Genomic DNA, 18,676 nt, shown 5'->3' on the forward strand with positions numbered 1-18,676 from the left:
TGCAAGTGGAGGTGACCCCAGGAAACATCAGTGCAGAGGGAGCCTGGGGAAGGAAGGCCCGTAACCATAGACAGCCGATAAAAAGAGCATTGTGAAGCAGATAACCAGAGTGGGTCCCCACGATCCATCTTGTGGGGTCCCTGGCAACAGCAGAGCACACTGAGCTCAGAGTGTGATGGAGCTGGGGTATCAGATGTGCCAGTCTCCCTTCAAGGACTACGTTGGGGGGTGGGTGTGGGTTGGGGGCAGTGTTAGTTCCTTGATGCTGCCCAGAAGGACTCCAGCTGCCAGAGGAAGCCCCCAGGCAGAGATGGAGTGGCAGCAGCTGGAGGTCAGCCTGGCGCGCTGCATGGCCAGGTCTGATGGGGGATGGGCAGAGCACCATCATGATAGCATCAGCACCACCAGCCCAGCAGGCACAGAAAAGCACCTGGGCACATTTAGGCACAACCTGAAATACCCAATGAGAAAACTGCCCCTTTTAACTGGAGCCCTCCCTCCATGACCCTGTATTTGTTGCAAGAAGAAATACAACAGGAGGGTTCTTATCTCCCTTAGGTCTCATTTTAGCACCTCCACTGCCCTTGGTGAGAATGCTCCCTGTTCCCATCTTCTTCAAGGACAGGCCCCCATGCTCTCGAGTGACCCAGGTCTCCTCTCTCCGAGGCACCTTCAGACAAAGCCATGATGGGGTGTTAGCACTCCATGCTGAGAGGGGACAGAGCCAGTGTCTGAGGGTGATGCCAGGCACTGGAGCCACTGCCAGGTGGGGTTGGGGTCTCTAGTCATCACAGAGGTCCTCCTCTATGATGAGGGGTCCATCCCCTCCTACGACTGTTCTTGAACTGGTCTCCTGGCTTCGGCTGAAGGACAAGCAGAGCCCCTCTGAAGATTTAACTTGACAAGGGAGAGGATTTGACCTGACGAGGGAGCCATGCGGATGAGTAAATTCACACCTGGACCTGGTGTTCTTTTTTATTTTTTAACAAATGCTTTTAATTTAATTAATTTATTTACTTTTGGTTGTATGGGGTCTTTGTTGCTGCTCAGGCTTTTCTGTAGTTGTGGTGAGCAGGCGCTACTCTCTACTTGTGCTTGGGCTTCTCGTTGTGATGGCTTCTTTTGTTGGGGAGCACGGGCTCTAGGGTTTGCTGGCTTCAGTAGTTGCAGTGTGTGGGCTCTCGAGCGCAGACTCAGTTGTGGCGCACCATCTTAGTTGCTCTGCTGCATGTGGGATCTTCTGGGACTAGGAATCAAACCCGTGTCCTCTGCATTGGCAGGCAGATTCTTTTCCACTCAACCACCAGGGAAGTGCAGGACCTGGTGTTCGAATGCAGAACCCTAGTCCGTCCTTTTCTGAGCCACTGAATGTTTTGGGGGAATGACATTGACTGCCACACTTTGGCATTGTACGAATCAGCTGAAAATATAATTGTTTAATTTTCCCTATAATCACATAGGATGCTGTCTGAGCTGGGAAGCACATGATGCTTTATAAGAGGGAAGTGTCACTTCTGCTCTGTGGTTGCTGGAAGCCTTAGAAAAATGCAAACATATGAAGCGAATTTAAACGTGTGGAGGAGACTCTGTCCCCTGTTTCCTGAAAGATAATAGCAATTTCACCCTTTCTCCATGTTTTATCTTGGCCTGTAAGGTAAGAATATGAAAACCAAACAATGAAAATACTTTTAAATGCCTTAAGTTCATCTGTCAAAATACTCACATGGTTGGAAACCCTACATAAGAAATCTGAAATCCATTTGAAGATAAAAGTTCCTTTTGAAATGATCTTCCTCTACCCCTTCTAGTGGCAGTCAAAAATGACATCGCTTTCAACTTAAAAAATAGGACTCGAAGCTAGTTTGGGAAACCGGGCCAATTCTTTCCCCAAATCTGGCTTCGCTTGAAAGAAAATATTTTTGGATGAGCACCAAGCCTTTTGCTGAATATTCTTTTAATGTCAGACCAAGCATTAATACAAACAAGAAATTGGGTTTAGGTATTAATATATACCTCCTATAGCCCAAATTTTGAATGATTCTGCAAACTATGTTTTTTATTTAGCTTTTATAGTAGTTTCCCAGAGCTGCTGTAAGAAATGACCACAAACATTGTGACTTTCACAATAGAAATTTATTCTTTGCCAGTTCTGGAAGCAGAAGTCTGGGATCAAGATTGAGCAGGGCTTCCCTCTTTCTGAAGGCTCTGGTGGAGGGTCGCTCCTCACCTCTCTCGCAAACTGCAGGTAGTCTTTTCTGTGGCTGCGTCACTCTGATCTCTGCACTTCTCCTTTTTGACACTGGCCATCTCACACGCTAGTAAAGTAATGCTCAAAATTCTCCAAGCCAGGCTTCAGCAATATGTGAACCATGAACTTTCTGATGTTCAAACTGGTTTCAGAAAAGGCAGAGGAACCAGAGATCAAATTGCCAACATCTGCTGGATCATGGAAAAAGCAAGAGAGTTCCAGAAAAACATCTATTTCTGCTTAATTGGCTATGCCAAAGCCTTTGACTGTGTGGATCACAATCAACTGTGGAAAATTCTGAAAGAGATCGGAATACCAGACCACCTGATCTGCCTCTTGAGAAATTTGTATGCAGGTCAGGAAACAACAGTTAGAACTGGACATGGAACAACAGACTGGTTCCAAATAGGAAAAGGAGTACGTCAAGGCTGTATATTGTCACCCTGCTTATTTAACTTATATGCAGAGTACATCATGAGAAACAGTGGACTGGAAGAAGCACAAGCTGGAATCAAGATTGTCGGGAGAAATATCAATAACCTCAGATGTGCAGATGACACCACCCTTATGGCAGAAAGTGAAGAGGAACTCAAAAGCCTCTTGATGAAAGTGAAAGTGGAGAGTGAAAAAGTTGGCTTAAAGCTCAACATTCAGAAAACGAAGATCATGGCATCCGGCCCCATCACTTCATGGGAAATAGATGGGGAAACAGTGGAAACAGTGTCAGACTTAATTTTTTTTTGGCTCCAAAATCACTGCAGATGGTGACTGCAGCCATAAAATTAAAAGATGCTTACTCCTTGGAAGGAAAGTTATGACCAACCTAGATAGCATATTCAAAAGCAGAGACATTACTTTGCCAACAAAGGTTCATCTGGTCAAGGCTATGGTTTTTCCTGTGGTCATGTATGGATGTGAGAGCTGGACTGTGAAGAAGGCTGAGCACCGAAGAATTGATGCTTTTGAAGTGTGGTGTTGGAGAAGACTCTTGAGAGTCCCTTGGACTGCAAGGAGATCCAACCAGTCCATTCTGAAGGAGATCAGCCCTGGGATTTCTTTGGAAGGAATGATGCTAAAGCTGAAACTCCAGTACTTTGGCCACCTCATGTGAAGAATTGACTCATTGGAAAAGACTCTGATGCTGGGAGGGATTGGGGGCAAGAGGAGAAGGGGACGACAGAGGATGAGATGGCTGGATTGCATCACTGACTTGATGGACGTGAGTCTGGGTGATCTTCAGGAGTTGGTGATGGACAGGGAGGCCTGGCGTGCTGCGATTCATGGGGTCGCAAAGAGTCAGACACGACTGAGCGACTGAACTGAACTGAATTGAATGTAGGGCCCACCCAGATCATTCAGGATGACCTTGAGACCTTTAGCTTAATTATATATGCAAAGACCCTCTTCCCAAACAAGCCCACATTCATAGATTCCAGGTATTAGGACTTGGACATAACTTTTGAAGGACCACCGTTCAATCTACTGGGGCTTCCCTGGTGATTCAGATGGTAAAGAATCTGCCTGCAGTGTAGGAGGCCTGGGTTTGATCCCTGGGTCAGGAAAATGCCCTGGAAAAGGAAATGGCAACATACTCCAGTATTCTTGCCTGGAAAATCCCATGGACAGAGGAGCCTGGCAGGCTACAGTCCATGGGGTCCCAAAAGCATCAGACAGGACTTAGGAACTAAACCAGGAACCCTTCTCAAGATTTCCAAACGTCTGCTGTTCTCAGCTAGTGCAGGAAACATCTTCCAGGAGGTGGGAGCAAGGTCTCAGTGCTGAGTCAGGACCTGGGGGGTGAGGCTTCGGCTAACTCCCCTCAATGCTGATTGGCTGCCCGGTGTCACATGACCATCCCACAAGCTCTGAGGACCCAGTGGAGCAAGTTGGGATGCTGAGCAAGAAGAAATGGGTGTCCCCAGTTTCTGATCACAGTTCTCAGGTAGGGGGTCCAGGGGAAGGGACAGGTCAGTTACCAGAGGAAGAGTAAAGGAGAAGAATCTTTTTCAAGTGGACCCAAAGCCAAACTCCCAAAGTTGATCTACTCTTGTTTCCCAGGTGTCCAGACCCTGTTTCCTTGGCATGTCCACACAGCCTGATAGTACTTCCCTTCTGGGGCTGTAGACACCCCAGGCCACCACTTCAGTCTCCAAGGAATAATGCTGATGCCACGTGCAAAACAGAATCTCATGACTGGGCTTCCCATGCTACTGGGCCTTGGAGAGGGAACTCAGCAGTGGGGCTGACAGTTTTCTGGTCTGTGTAGCTGTGAAGGTGAGGGCTGGCCTTCCAGCTACAGTCTTCTTTGTCTTGTGCACTTTCTACGGGGGAACCAATGTCCCCAGTTCAAGTCAGATTTTCAGGATTCAGGCTTCTCACTTCCATTTACAATTCCTGGGGAGTCATTTAATTAGAGTCTTCTTGGTCCTGTCACACTCCACAGACAGGGCTCCTTTGGATCAACTCCTGCCCCTGGTGACAGCAGAGAGGGGTCATTTATAATGGGGCAGACAAACACCTTAAAAGACATCTCTTTACCCCATTACCCCTGTTACTGATGCTTACAAATTTTATTATTTTTTAAAAGTATGTGTGTGTGTGCCCAGTTGTGTCTGACTCTTTACGACCTCATAGACTGTAGCCTGCCGGGCTTATCTGTCTGTGGGATTCTCCAGGCAAGAATACTGGAATGGGTTGCCATTTCCTTCTCCAGGGGATCTTTCTGACCCAAGGATAGAACCAGAGATAGAACCTGCATCTCTGGCATCTCCTGCATTGGCAGGTGGATTCTTTACCATTAGGGCCACCTCATATTCAACTGGAATCTTGCTGACTCCAATTTTGTTCTGGCATCAGGATGTCCTGTGTCTCCAGGGCTCTTCTCCAGCCCCAAGGATGCATGTCTTAATTGCTCTAATCTGGAGCTTCTTATCACTTGGGGGGCTTTTAAACATCTGGATACTGAGAACACACGTTAGACCAGCAAAATAAAAATCTCAGGGGACGACGCTCTGGAATCAGTATTTTGTAAAGCTTAGTAGAAAAAACACTTGGTGGAAAATCTCTGCAAAACAAATATCTGATAAAGACCTGGCATTGTGAATATTCAATGACCTTTTAAAATATAATGATAAAAAAAGAAAGAATCCAGTTAAAAATGGGCCAAAGTTTTGAGCAAAATTCACCATTGGTGGTGGTGGTGGTGGTGGCAGAGGATCTGTAAAAAGGTTTTCTTCTTTATTAGAAAGTGGTGCAGAGGGGGACTGTTCTCTCCCCAGGTATTGGATGTTGCTCTGTGAAGACAGGTTGCTCAGATCTGCTCAGCCTTCCTGCAGCCACAAGGAGACAAATGTGAGAGTAAAGGCAACTGAATGGCAAACAGAAGGTGGAAAGAACAGGGGTCTCTGGGGACCTTGTTGTGACTCAGTTTTCCAGTTGTCAGACTACCTAGCACCTGATTTCTCACTGTGTGGCATCATGGGAAGAGAGGGGGTGACAGAGAATGAGATGGTTGCATGGCATCATTGACTCAATGGACATGAGTTTGCACAAGCTCTGGGAGATGGTGAAGGACAAGGAAGCCTTCAGTCTGTGGGGTCACAAAGAGTCCAACATGACTGAGCCACTGAACAACAACAAAAGTATATTCACTTATTGTTTGTTTGTTTTTTTTTTGAGAAAAGCCAGCATAAAGCACTTTTATCACTTATTGTTAAACAAAAACAGTTCAAAACATTCTGATTGGAACCATTTTTGAAACAATGGCTTGAGTGCCTTGGTTTTTAAAAATATCTATTTATTTATCTATTTGGATGCATTGGGTCTCGGTTGCAGCTTGTAGGATCTTTGTTGCATTCTGTGGGGCATTTTCCTTGCAGTCCACAGGCTCAGTTACTCCATGGGGATCTTTAGTTACAGGACCAGGGACCAAGCCCGAGTCCCCTGCATTGCAGGGTGGATTCTTAAGCAGTGGCCCACCACAGAAGTCCTTGCTGTCTTGATTTTAACAATTAAGTTAGAAAAACATCGTCATCATATGTCATACCTGAACTAGCAGGTTCAGAGCTGTGCACCGCACCGTCAGGGTAGCTGCTTGCCTGGGGTTTGCTTCCAGTCCCTTCTCCAGCTGAAAGGATGATTTTGTCCCAGGCTTTATAAACAGGGAGGGCGTATGCCAGCCTTAAACATAACTCTTTATTTTCATTGCTTTTGTTGTCTAATTGGTTCCGCTGAGCTGGAACTCTACCTTCTTCAGGTCAATGAGCTCCTGTTTCCAAGCTTTATAGTACTTGTGAAAATCTGAGGTTGATATAAATGCTTGAAAGGCATTTGCAGGAAAGATAGATAGTTATAGCATTATAATGAAATGTGGTTTTCTCTAAAAGGTCAAACCAGACAGTCTCATCCTTAGAATGAAGAAACTGGTATTAAAGTATTACATGATACAAATGCTAAATTCTAGAGCACTACATGCTACCATTTAAATAAAGATGTTTCAGTGGGACCATTTACTGTACAGCACAGGGAATTCCGTTACTCTGTAATGACATATCTGGGAAAAGAATCTAAAAAAGAATAGATACATGTATATGTATAACTGATTTGCCTTGATGTACACCTGACACTAACACAACATTGTAGATCAACTATCCTGTTGTTGTTCAGTCACTCAGTCATGTCTGACTCTTTAGGACCCCACTGACTACAGCATGCCAGGCTTCCCTGTCCTTCATTGGTCAAATTCATGTCTATTGAGTTGGTGATGCTTTCCAACCATCTCATCCTCTATTATCCCCTTCTCTTCCTGCCCTCAAATCTTTCCCAGCATCAGAGTGTTTTCCAATGAATCAGATCTATACTAGAGATCAACTGTGAAAGTGAAAGTGAAGTCGCTCAGTCAGGTCCAGCTCTTTGCGACCCCATGGACTGTAGCCCGCCAGGCTCCTCTGTCCATGGGATTTTCCAGGCAGTAGTACTGGAGTGGATTGCCATTTCTCTTCTCCAGAGATCAACTGTACTCCAATAAAAAATAAAAATTAAAAAAATGTTTTAGTTGCCAGGATCACGGTGAATAAAGGAAGTAGTAGAGTCTCTCTCTTTGCTGCATTTTTCCTGTGTCCTCAGTTTATTCTCTATTGCTAATAACTAATAACTGAGCAGTGGGACTATCACTTCTGAGATGCATGAAGACAGGGAACAGAGGCAAAGAACAGCTGAAAGTGTTCATGCTCATCAGATGGTTTGCATCCATGTTTATAAACAAGAGCCACGAGAAAACCAAGACCTGAAGGGCACGCACGAGACGCTGTCTGAGAGCAGTGAGCATCCTATAGAAGGTAGTCATTCATAACAGTCACATGTTTAGTGGATGGATGGGGGCTTCCCAAGTGACACTAGTGGTAAAGAACCCGCCTGCCAATTCAGGAAATGTGAGACATGGGTTCAATCCTTGGGTTGAGAAGATCCCCTGCAGGTAGGCATGGCATCCCACTCCAGTATTCTTGCCTGGGAAATACCATGGACAGAAAAGCCTGGTGGGCTGTAGAGTTCATAGGGTCTATAGTTCACAGGACTATAGTCCATAGAGTTGAAAAGAGACACAATTGAAGTGACTTAGCACACAATGCACTAGTAGATGGATGCAATCCCTGGACAAAATGCTCCAGACTGAGATGTCCCTGATTTTCAGAGACTGGGTGGATGTGCTCCATGTTGTCCTCCTCTCCAGGATCACCCCCTTCCACGTGGACTCTGGCTTTCCATAGTATGCCCTTGGTTAAGAGGATGTCTGTGGGTCTCAGTGACCTCATCTAGTGAGTGGGACTGATTTCACAGGTTGTCATAGGACTAAATGCATAGATGTAAAGGAAGAACAGCTCTTGATACACAACAGTCACTTGGTAGGTCACGTCTGCTCTCAGTGTCAGCCTGAGTAATATCATAGTAGCATTGTGGATTACAAGCTGGGGCTGTTTTGAGGCTTAAATGAGATGATGCACATGAATTACTTGGCCCAACACCTGGTGGAGTGAATCCTCAGGAGTGTTGGCTGTCAGTCTGTCTCAGAGGTGCGTCCCAGTCCATGTCCCATCTTCCTGCTAGAGGGCAGGCCAGCCCCCAGAGTGCCCACTCCACTGCTGTTCTGTTTCTCTCTAACTCTGCATCATTCTGTCACATAAGACACTCTGATTGCTTTTTAAAATTTTACTGAAGTATATGGGCTTTCCTGGTGGCTCAGTGGTAAAGAATCCGCCTGCCAAACAGGAGACGTGAGTTTGATCCCTGGGTTGGCTTCCCCTGGCGAAGGAAATGGCAACCCACTCCAGCATTCTTGCCTGGAGAATCCCATAGACAGAGGAGCCTGGTGGGCTGCAGTCCCTTGTGAGTTGCACAAGACTCATTGAACACAACTTAGCAACTAACAACAGCAAGACTAGTTGATTTACAGTGTTATGTTAATTTCAGGTATAGAGCAAAAAGTTCAATTTATACATATAGATGCATTCTTTCTAATAATCTTTTCCATTATGGTTTATCACAGGATATTGAATATAGTTCCTTGCATTGTACAGTAGGGCCTTGTTGTTTATCCATCTTAATATAACAGTTTGCACCTGCTAATCCCAACCTCCCACTCCATCTCTTCCCAAGCCAGTCCTCCTTGGCAACCACAAGTCTGCTCTCTGTGTCTGTAAGTCTCTTTCTATTTCATAGATAAGTTCATTTGAAGACACTCTTTTATGTAAGCAACACAAGGCAGTTTTCCTAGAATTTTAGCTATGAAGAAGGATCCACTCATCAAAAGGTTGTGTTTGATGTTCCTAAAGACCTGAGTGTTTCACTTCATGACAGTTCAATGAAGGTAATTTGCTTGATTCTTCTTTTTCAGTTTCCACCCAGGTGTTTGGCTCCGCTCCACAGAGAGAGTGCCTGAATGTTGTTCCCTTGTCAGTGTTGAAAGCTATTTGAGAATATACTTGAAATCAAGTAACAAAGATGTATTATTCTGTAGCTCTTCCACTCGATACACAATCATATGAGTATTCTTGAGGAGTTTGTGTTTTACAAAACACATCCGGATGGTAACTTACATCACAAGTCCCAGGCAAGTTTGAGCCTCTGCCTTATCACCTTATCTCAAAGATACTTGAGAGCTATTATTTGTCATATTCTTTCCCTACTTTGTCTTTGTCCATTTGAGCCATGATATGAGATTGTGAAGAATAAAAATGAAAAAAAAATTATAGATTAGAAATGAGTGGTAGACTTGAAACAGAATAAATGTACACAAAAGGTAAAAAAAACAGAGAGACATTTTTTCCCCCTCATGCTCAAGCTGTCTATCTTCATTTGGAACAGGGAGGCAAAATCATGGTTAAACAGTGAATGCAAATGTCACGCTTGCTGACTTCATTTAGCCTCGCTGCATTTATTAAAGCTTATATTTAACATCTTGCCTATCCAAAATATAACATATGGACATGTGGGTGAGGGCGCTATAAGAACTTTGCTTGTGCAATCTTTGGTTTGCAAAGGCTTTCAAAATAACCTGAATGTTAAATTACCATTTTTAAAAAATGACTTTTTAAAACCTTTGTAAGAGGAGAGGAAAAACACCATAGCCAAGAATTTCTTTAAGTTTCCAAGATAGGCTAATGGGGCCAGGAGACTGCTAGGGAGCTGGTGGGGGGAAATTCTGAGATATCCCAGCACAGAAGGGCATCCTTGTGGCAGGGCAGGCAGAGAATCCGTGAAGTACTTTCTGAGCTGAAGCTATGGTGCCTTTGAACTCTGCTGCTGCTGCTGCTGCTGCTGCTGCTGCTGCTGCGTCACTTCAGTCGTGTCTGACTCTGTGCTACTCCATAGATGGCAGCCTGCCAGGCTCCTCCATCCCTGGGATTCTCCAGGCAAGAACACTGGAGTGAGTTGCCATTTCCTTCTCCAATGCATGAAAGTGAAAAGTGAAAGGGAAGTCGCTCAGTCATGTCCAACTCTTCACGACCCCACGGACTGCAGCCTACCAGGCTCCTCCGTCCATGGGATTTTCCAGGCAAGAGTACTGGAGTGGGGTGCCATTGCCTTCTCTGCCTTTGAACTCTAACAGAAGTTAATTCAAGTCATTGGTGTGTGTGTGTTTGAAACTTAAGAAACAAACAAATAAAACAAAACAATCTCTTTATTTGCATCTCAAAAGGAAAATCTTCATTGACACCCTTGGGAATCTAGCTATGGTTTCTGCAATGACTCTATAAAGCTTGCATCTTTTGACAGGAGACAGCTAATGAGTTTAGGTCAAAATCCACTGGAGAATAAGTGAACTTTTAAGTGCATGGTTGGAGCCAGTTATAAGTCTTGTGTGTGTGTGTGTGTGTGTGTGGTTTTGTTTCCCCAAATCCTTGTGTTTCTTCTTTTTTTCCCTGAAGAATGAAATCTTTATTCCTCCCCCACTTTTTTGGCCACAACACATGGCATTTGGGGCCTTAGTTCCCTGACCAGGGATGGAACCCTCACCCCTTGTAGTGGAAGCGCTGTCTTAACCACTGGACCACTAGAGAAGACCCCCCTCCACCCCCCGCACCCTCCCTCCCCCGGCTCATGTTTCATTTTAATGAAACCCACATAAAGGAAGCCTTTATGAAGAAGAGGTGAGAATGTCTGACAGAAACAAAGAACACAGCAAGTTGTATGAATGCTGTAGATCAACATTCCATTTTAAAAGTTCAATCTCATCCTAGTGAGAACTTGAAAACCAGAACTTCTATACACCTTTAAAATGTGTTTAAATAAAAAATAGTCTGTTTTAATTATAGAAAAACTATATTCTCTATTTTTGATATATAAATAGCTAGAACCTAGAAATAGATAAGACTTCTTTCTTTATAAAAATGCACTTGGTTGCATTTTGCTTAGATCATGAATATGATTTCAGTGCAGTTATTGATCCAAGCTATTCAATTCCATCATACTAGATTGCTTCTCATCTTTGGGTGGCAGATTTCAAGAATTCAGAGAATGTCAAACCTCATGTCATGAATGGAGGCTCAGGTTGTTTGGTCTCTGGCGGCATTGTGGTAGATACCCACAGGACCCTCCTGAGGTGCTGACTCCAGTCCTGCGAACTGAGCACAGGGCTTCTGTAGGTGGGTAGACTTGGATTTGACTTTGTCTTTTCCTGCCAGGAGCCTTGTGTTCTCAAACAAGAAGCTATCTTGCATCACTGTTGCCTTAAGTGTAAAATAGAAGTGGTAATTCCTGCTTTGTAACGTTCTTTGAGCACTGAGTAAGGTTGTTGGGGTGAGTGATCCCTTTGAGAACAGTGTTGTCACAGAGACTGAGGGCCAAGGGACCTTCCGCTCCTCCCTGGGCAAGCTCTTCACCCATACTCCACCTTCTTCTTCTCTCACCAATGTGAAGGTCAGCGCTTCCTTCTGTAGAGAATGCAAGGAACAAATCACACTGCTTTTGAGACTGGTCCAGAGACGAGCCTTGGGCTGATAGGAAATATTGTTGGATTTGTTCGCTGTTTCTAACACCCATCTCCCTTTGAGGTGTTGACATTTTATGTCAAAGGTAGGTCTATGGTTTGTCTCAAAATCCAGCCCTCTGTCTGTTGGGGGGAAGAAAGTGGTATTAATGCAGCCATGCTCATTTGTTTTCTGTTGCCTAGGGCTGCTTTGGCTGTAAAGGGCAGAGTTGAGTAGCTGCCCCAGAAACCCTATGTCCTGCAAGTGTAAAACTGACCGTCTGCCTCTTTAAGGAAAGCTATGTGACCCCTGGTATGGTTGTCGGCCAGGTCCCTGCTGACTCATGTAGCTCTTTCTCAGATGGGAGTCCACAGCCTAGCAAACACCAACATCAAGCCCTTCTAGAACCAGCTACTGGGCTACATTGTTTTTGTTTAGTCATTAAGTTGCCTGCCTCTTGGTGACCCCATGGACTGTAGCCTGCCAGGCTCCTCTGTCCATGGGATTCTCCAGGCAAGAATACTGGAGTGGGGTTGCCATTTCCTCCTCCATGGGATCTTCCTGACCCAGGGATAGAACCTGTGTCTCCTGCATTGGCATCCGGGTTCTTTACTACAAAAGATCTGGATCAGCTTCAAAAAGGAGGGAGAATGTGAATTAGACTAGATGCTCAAATATGTTTCTGCATCTTATTGTGGGCTTATTACATTTATATTACTTGGTTAAATTTTTTGATCATTGCAGCTTGGAAGAAACAAAGGCAACACTGTACATAGCAATACCAACTTTGCAAATGATTTCCTAAGATGGGTTCCTCTGTGGTTACCTGATGTCTATTCTGTTAGATTGTCTCCGTAGGGGACATTTCCTGACCTTGACTTTAAGTGTCAAGGACACTGAGTAACTTATAATGTCCTTCTCAAAGGACAGAAACGTGCTGATTCTCTGCTTGCTCTACACATATCCCATCTGATTTTATAGGTATTTGTCATCTTAACTCCTAAATTTTTTTTTTACTCTCTGTGGTAATAAACAAAGGTCACCAAATGAAAACAAAGAGGCTTTTTATTTATAGCTGGGACTTAGGCACCATCACTTGTATCTTGGCAGAGACTCAAGACTCAAAGGCAGAGAGAAGAGTGGAGAAGATTTATGGTGGAATAAAATGCAGAGCTCAGGTGCCCTGAGAGAGGCTGCTGGCCATACATAGATGACATTTCCTTTATCAGTTCATCCCCCAGTAACACTTTCCATGTTAGAGAGTGGCTACTTTAAGTAATGCTGCAATGGACTTGGGGATACAGTTACCTCCTCAAGTTAATGATTTCATTTCCTTTGAACATATACCCAGTTTTTGGATTGCTGGATCATATGGGAATTCTATTTTTAATTTTTTTATGAACCTCTATACTGTTTTCTGGGCTTCCCTGGTGGCTTAGTCAGTAAAGAATCCACCTGCAATCCAGGAAACAAGACTTGATCCCTGGGTCAGGAAGATCCCCTGGAGAAGGAAATGGCAACACACTCCAGTATTCTTGTCTGGAGAATCCCATGGACAGAGGAGCCTGGTGGGCTACAGTTGATGGGGTCGCAAACAGTCAGACACGACTGAAGTGACTAAGCACGTAAGCATGCACGTACTGTTTTCCATAGTGGCTGCACCAATTTACATTCACACCAGGAGTGCACAAGGGTTCCCTTTTCTTCATATCCTCAGCAACATTTGCTGTGTTGACTTTAATTTAATTTTAGTTTAATTTCTGTTAGTTAAGTGTTGTTTAATTTACATTAGTTCAGTTTGTCTTTGTAACATAAGGAGTTTATAGTGACTCCTCATCGTTATTTTGGATTTAATAGCTAAGAACTTGTGGGATAAATAGAGTGTGTATGTATTTTCCTTTAACACTTGTAAATAGCAAAATAACCATGAGCTGTGCTTCCTGCTTCTTCACAGAAATACCTGCACTCCCAATGCTTGTTAGGAAGCATCCCTCATCCATGTGTCTCAGGCCCTCAGTGAATGGGAGGGGAGGTACAGCCTCCAAATTTGCTTGGTCTGCATGCTTATGCCAAAGCACCCTGGACCAATCCGAATTTGTGTCTTGGGAAATATGGAGAAATATAGGTAATTGGAATCAGGCTATGAAACTAATAGGATGTTTCAAGAAAGGCCATGAGAGAATGTGAGCCTGGAGGAAGGTGACATTATGAACAACAAAAACTATGACTCACCAGAGTAGTGGGGGAGAGAAGGTGTTTGGGTGGAAGAGGGGGAAGACAAGCTGTTGGTGGAAGGACGAGCCAGAGATTCAACAGAAGAATGAAGGGGACAGTGCTGGCAAAGTGGAGGAAAACTCAAGCTTTTGAGGCTATATGATTTCCTAGGATCTTTGACATTTTATATTGTATATTTTATACAAAAATATATATTATTATCTGATTTCTTTATAATACTGCAAGGGAATGAGGTCAAAGATTTTGATTTGCCCCTGTAGCATCACTGATTCAATGGACACAAATTTGAGCAAACTCCGGGAGATAGTGGAGGACAGGGAAGCCTGGAGTGCTGCAGTCCATGGGGTTGCAAAGAGTCGGACGTGACTGAACAACCCCAACAACCCCAAAGTAGAGCAGATGTCAAATACATGTCGAGTTAGTGAAAAAGAGTTTATAACTTTATGATTCTGTATGAGTCATTTTTATTGATTTGGAGCTTGTGTTTATCTACAGAGCAGACCTTAGATCTTAGGTATGGACCAAGGGACTTTGCAACTTACAAATCATTAAAAAAAATAATAGATCAGATGGAGTTCAGTTCTATTGTTTAATGAACCCAATACTTTGCCTTTTTCATCCACAAAATCCATTTCTAGCAACTTGCTTGAGTTTGAGGAAATGTAGAACATTACACCAGAGAAGGCAATGGCACCCAACTCCAGTACTCTTGCCTGGAAAATCCCATGGACGGAGGAGCCTTGTAGCCTGCGGTCCATGGGGTTGCTAAGAGTTGGACATGACTGAGTGACTTCACTTTCACTTTTCACTTTCATGCACTGGAGAAGGAAATGGCAACCCACTCCAGTGTTCTTGCCTGGAGAATCCCAGGGACGGAGAAGTCTGGTGGGCTGCCATCTATAGGGTCGCACAGAGTTGGACACGACTGACGCGACTTAGCAGCAGCGCAGAACATTACACAGGGACACATTTAGCCTTCTGAAACATCCCTGTTAATGGATTAGCCCAGGTTTTTCCCAAAATGGATACTTTTAAATAAAATACTGAGAATAAAAGATGTGGTCATAGAAAAGATTGGAAAAACCCACTAATGATAACCAAAAGCATGCAATTTTATATACGAATGTGATAATTTCTTTAAAAATTAAATTTTATGTTGAATAAAGTTGAAAATGCAAGTATAAATCGAAACATGAATATTAATAAAACATACAACCATGGTTAAGAAGAAACTCAAATTGTGCTCATGGGTACATAAGTGTGGACACTTAGTTATAAAATCTGTATTATCCCTTTCTGATGCTCCTTCTTTTCAGGATAGCAATGTAATCAAAGGTTGTAAAAATTGCCGGAAGTCTCTTAGCGGGAAGTTGGTAAGGTTGGCATAATTAATTCATATTTCTGTCCCTCAGACAGTGAATATTTATATGTCCAAATGTGTGGCAAGAAGAACTGCTTAACTTTAAGCAAAATATGATTCAAGTTAGATGAAAATTAAGCTGTACATTTAATCATATGAAATTCAGACAAAACCATAAGATTATTGGATGTGTTTCAAAATTATGCAGTTGATTCTAAAACTGCTATGGTGTCAAATGCACAAACAAGTATGGGTTTTGTAAGGCAGTGTGCCACCATCGTCTTATCTATGGCTAGTGATTGCAGACTAGATTCATCTAGTCAAAGCTTTGGTTTTTCCAGTAGTCATGTAAGGATGTGAGAATTGGACCATAAAGAAAGATGAGCACTAAAGAACTGATGCTTTTGAACTGTGGTGTTGGAGAAGACTCTTGAGAGTCCGTTGGAATGCAAGAAGATCAAACCAGTCAATCCTAAAGGAAATCTGTTCTGAATATCCATTGGAAGGACTGATGCTGAAGCTGAAGTTCCAATACTTTGGCCACCTGATGTGAAGAATGACTCATTGGAAAAGACGCTGATACTGGGCAAGATTGAAGGCAAGAGGAGAAGGGGACAACAGAGGATGAGATGGTTGGATGGCATCACCAACTCAATGTACATGAGTTTGAGCAAGCTCTGGAAGTTGGTGATGGATAGGGAAGCCTGGCGTGCTGCAGTCCAGGGGGTTGCAAAGAGTCGGACATGACTGAACTAAACTGAACTGAATGATGGCCAAAAGTCTTCTAGAATAATCTTCAACTTCTGAAATTAAGACTTTTTCAATAACAGAAGGAAAGAATAACTAATTAGCATGTGGCATGTATGCTATTTCTGTTTAGCTAAAAATAAACACAAAACCCAAACATATATACATTTTTTCCTCCAAAAGTCTGTCATTAAATTGATGATGCAGCTTCTGTCTGAGGATGTCAGCAGATCAAGAAAGTGGCAAATGTCTGTATTAAAGGAAGGAAGAGCAGACTCTTGCCATTGTCTTTATTTTCCACTATTTCATCTATAATCCTATTCTTCTGACCTCAGATCCCTGTTTTCTGACCTGTTGATATCACTGAGTGAGGGGCTTCCTTTGGTGGGTTAGCAGAGAGCATTTTGGCAATTAACAGCTTATGCTTCTCTCACTGGTATTGTGACTACATCTTTCAGAAATGTAGTTTTGTGGTTTAGATACAAATTCAATTCTGTGGGAGAGAAAACATTTGGAAAAATCTAGCCCTTCACTTTATGATTTTGCATATTGGAATGACTCGTGATCTGAATTTTGGATGCTGGATGACCACAGGTCTTATGATGTGCTCCAAGGATTTCATAATCAAAATGGATGACTTTTACCTCTGGGGTGTCACTGAGACTTTCAATACATCCAATTAACTTTTACTGTGAAAGCCAAAATTGCAAGAGGCAAAACAGTACACGGCATACTAGGTCTGCTTTGTTTGAAAATATTTAGAGATTATCAAGGAAGATAAGTTTTTGTGTAATAATGCTGTTTCTAGATTTTGCTGAAGTTAGTACTCTGTAACAATGTCTAGCAAAGCAAAGTAATGCTCAAAATTCTCCAAGCCAGGCTTCAACAGTATGGTGAACCAAGAACTTCCAGATGTTCAAGCTGGATTTAGAAAAGGCAGAGGAACCAGAGATCAAATTGCCAACATCCACTGGATGATAGAAAAAGCAAGAGAATTCCAGAAAAACATCTACTTCTGCTTCATTGACTATGCTGAAGCCTTTGACTGTGTGGATCACAACAAACTGGGGAAAATTTTTAAAGAGATGGGAATACCAGACCACATAACCTGCCTCCTGAGAATTCTGTATGCAAGTCAAGAAGCAACAGTTAGAACCAGACACGGAACAACAGAGTGGTTTCAAATTGGGAAAGGAGTACATCAAGGCTGTATATTGTCCCCCTGCTTATTTAACTTATATGCAGAGTACATCATAAGAAACGCTGGGCTGGAAGAAGCACAAGCTGAAATCAAGATTGCAGGGAGAAATATCAATTACCTCAGATATGAAGAGGTACCACTCTTATGGCAGAAAGCAAAGAGGAACTTAAAGATCCTCTTGATGAAAGTGAAAGAGGAGAGTGAAAAAGCTGGCTTAAAACTCAAGATTCAAAAAACTAAAATCATGGCATCTGGTCCCATCATTTCATGGCAAATAGATGGGGAAGCAGTGGAAACAGTGACAGATTTTATTTTCTTGGGCTCCAAAATCACAGCAACCATGAAATTAAAAGACATTTGTTCCTTGGAAGAAAAGCTATCACAAACCAGATAGCATATTAAAAAGTAGAAACATTACTTTACCAACAAAGGTCCATCTATTCAAAGCTATGGTTTTTTCCAGTAGTCATGTATGGATGTGAAAGTTGGACCATAAACAAACCTGATTGCCAAAGAATTGGTGCTTTTGAACTATGGTGTTGGAGAAGACTCTTGAGAGTCCCTTGGACTGCAAGGAGATCAAACCAGTCAATCCTAAAGGAAATCAGTCCTGAATATTCATTGGAAGGACTGATGCTGAAGCTGAAGCTCCAATACTTTGGTCACCTGATGGAATGAATGGACTCATTGGAAAAGACCCTGATGCTGGGATATAGACGGCAGGAGGAGAAGGGGACGAAGGAGGATGAGATTGGATGGCATCATTGACTCGATGGACATGAGTTTGAGCAAATTCTGGGAGTTGGTGATGGACAGGGAAGCCTGGTATTACTGCCATCTATGGGGTTTCAAAGAGTCGGACACGACTAGGTGACTGAACTGAACTGAACTGAACAATGTCTAACTTACATGCATATTCTTGTAGTATTTTTTAACAGAGGCTTTTAAAATGTTTATTTTATAGGAGTATAGATGATTTACAATGTTGTGTTAGTTTCTGCTGTACAGCAAAGTGATTCAATTACACACATACACACATATACATTCTTTCTCATAATGTTATCCCAGATTATTGAATATGGTTCCCTGTGCTATATAGTAAGAGCTTGTTGTTTATCCATCTCCTCCTGCCAACATAGGAGACATGGGTTCCATCCCTGGTCCAAAAAGATCCTCTGTAGGAGGAAATGGCAACCCACTACAGTATTCTTGCCTGGGCAATCCCATGGACAAAGGAGCCTGGAGTGCTACAGTCCATGGGGACACAACTTATGGACTGAACAGCAAGAACAACAGGTATATACTAGTTTGCATGGAGCAGAGACATTATTGACCAGTTAATGAAACCACATCAATGTGTCACTGCTGCAATGATACTGACTGGTGGCAAGTGTCAGGCTGAATGTCACATTCCCCATTAA

Source organism: Bos mutus, chromosome 11, assembly GCF_027580195.1.
Source record: "Bos mutus isolate GX-2022 chromosome 11, NWIPB_WYAK_1.1, whole genome shotgun sequence".
Classification (NCBI taxonomy): domain Eukaryota; kingdom Metazoa; phylum Chordata; class Mammalia; order Artiodactyla; family Bovidae; genus Bos; species Bos mutus.